Source organism: Morus notabilis, unplaced genomic scaffold, assembly GCF_000414095.1.
Source record: "Morus notabilis unplaced genomic scaffold, ASM41409v2 Scaffold337, whole genome shotgun sequence".
NCBI lineage: Eukaryota > Viridiplantae > Streptophyta > Magnoliopsida > Rosales > Moraceae > Morus > Morus notabilis.
Window position 1 is genome coordinate 367,334 of NW_010359286.1, and position 2,306 is coordinate 369,639.

A 2,306-nucleotide genomic window follows, 5' to 3' on the forward strand; every position below is an offset into this window, starting at 1 on the left:
AGTTCAAGTCTTCTTCTAAGTAGACACATGTGAAGATCAATAAAGAAGAAAAGATCAAATTGTCTTCTAAAAGAGATTTGTCAAGTTATGGACACTTGAAATTTCATCAATGGCCAAAATTTAGCTAAAACACTTGTAATCCAAGGGCAGTCCTTTGTGCACCTTAAAAAGCTTGGAACATTGCAGTCACCTTTCCTGTGACGGCATGATTGAACGTCATAATAATTGAACGGCATGATTGAACTTGGTGCCTTAGCTTAGGTACTTGATTTTCCCTTGAAGGCATGACTTATCAACTCCAGTGACGCTACTCAAAGTGAAAAATACATGTAACATTTCCAGAAACAGAAAGCAGTGATAGATTCCGAACGTGTAAAAAAACTTTCACGGCCCCAAATAGGGGTTAGACATAAGAAACAATGCTTATGTAATGTATCATTTAGATTCCATAAAACATTATTGCCTTACGGTTTTCAAGACTTAAATCAAAGTCACAAGAGTGACAAACCAAGAGTCAAAAATATAACAACAAACCCAATGGGTTAATTACGGTGTTAAGATTTTCTGGATGGTGAGTTTTCATAGAATAATAAAGAAACACAATGGGTGCCCAGTGTGTGTCTGACTATCATTAAATGAATGCCTTGGTTTCTCTATAGATTTTAAGCATGTCATAGGATACATTTACAAAGATTAAAAAAAAAAGAAAAGAAAGAAGAGGAATAACAAGGATAAAAAAGTATCAAACAGCATGCCATTGTCCCACCAGGTGCAAACGCGCCAAGAGCCCGGACTGCAGTGAACATGAAGGCGGTCAACGAACGGCAAGGCAAACATCCGGCCAACACAACTGTGAGGACACGGAAAATTTAAGCCACCAACATCCTTCGTTTATTTTTCAAAGACAACAAAGAAAAGCATCAATTTCCTAAACCCAACCTCTTGATTGATTTAACCAAGAACCAATAAGACAAAAACAACCATGTTATTATTCTTACAAGGATTCAGGGTTATCAAGGGTTCAGGGTTCACATAGGAACAACCACACTACAACAATTTGGCCTATTTGTAACCACATTATTTGTGACGATAATTGTCGTCGTAAAAAAGTGAACATTTGTGGCGACATGTCGTGGCAAATAGTTTCATCAAATTGAAAAAATAATGTCATCGCCGCAAATAATGGCTTGGCGCCGCATGTAGTATGGCGCGAACTTTTACCGCCAAAATAACATTATTTGCGATGACATGTTGTCGCAAATAATTAACTATTTACGGCGACACGTCGTCGCAAAAATTTTCGTAAAATTGAAAAATATTATCGTCGCTAAAAAGAACACATGTCGTTGTAAATTTAAATCTTTACCTGACGGCAGATCTTGTCTGGCGCGAACTTTTAGCGAGTAAAATGCTTGGGTTATGTTTGCTTGGGTGACTTGCTAGCTCAATATAATATAGAGATTGCAGCACCTACTTATCCGGTGTTTACTGCCTGGTTTCGCAGCACGAGTAAAATATTTTATCGTTTGTTGGTAGACGTGAAAATGAGCACAATTAGGTTATGTTTGGTACGAATCAATTGGTGCATTGTCTTTTCTTTCTCTGTCTCTAATCGTACCATATTTTACTTTTTCTTTGGGATTCCCGACAGGGGGAATTTTCTTTTTTTTTTTTTTTTTTTTTTTTTGGTAATCATCAGCAGGTTTTCAACTTTTTTTTGCTTTTAATTTGAATACTTTTACTTCCTTTTTTTTTTTTTTGGTTTTTTGAATTATTGTCATCTTTTATAGTAAAAAGACGTATGTGGACAAAAAAAAAATTCAAAAAAAAAAAAAAAAAAAACAGACACATGGGTCTGTTTTACGTGTGGACAAAAAAGACAGATGGGAACTCAGAAAAAAACAAAAAAAAACACATGGGTCTGTTTCATATGTGGACAAAAAAGACAGGTGGGAATTTAAAAAAAAAAAACGACAGATGAGTCTCTTTCACGTGTGGAAAGATTAGGAAAGAAAAAAAATTTAAGTTTTCTTTGAAGTAGACACGTGTTAAGATTAGGATAGAAATAAAATTCAGGTTTTCTTCTAAGCTCTACACATGTATCAGAAAAGAAAAAAGTTTATGTTTTCTTTTAAGTAGACAGGTGTCAAGATCAGAAAAGAAGAAAAGTTTAAGTTTTTTTTTAAGTAGACACGTGTCAAGATGAGGAAAGAAGAAAAATTTAAATTGTCTTCTAAGTAGACACGTGTCAAGATTAAAAAAGAATAATAGTTAAATTTTTTTTTTAAGTAGACACATGTTAAGAT

At 34.4% G+C, this 2,306-nt stretch overlaps 1 long non-coding RNA gene across 1 annotated transcript; it reads right to left on the minus strand.

The window, feature by feature from the left end:
- Positions 1–546: 546 nt before the first annotated feature.
- On the minus strand, positions 547–1,639 carry LOC112090817. The gene is made up of 2 exons (XR_002901826.1): positions 1,367–1,639; positions 547–885 (listed from the first exon to the last, which is right to left on the minus strand). It is a non-coding gene; the product is annotated as an uncharacterized LOC112090817 (long non-coding RNA).
- Positions 1,640–2,306: the final 667 nt, after the last annotated feature.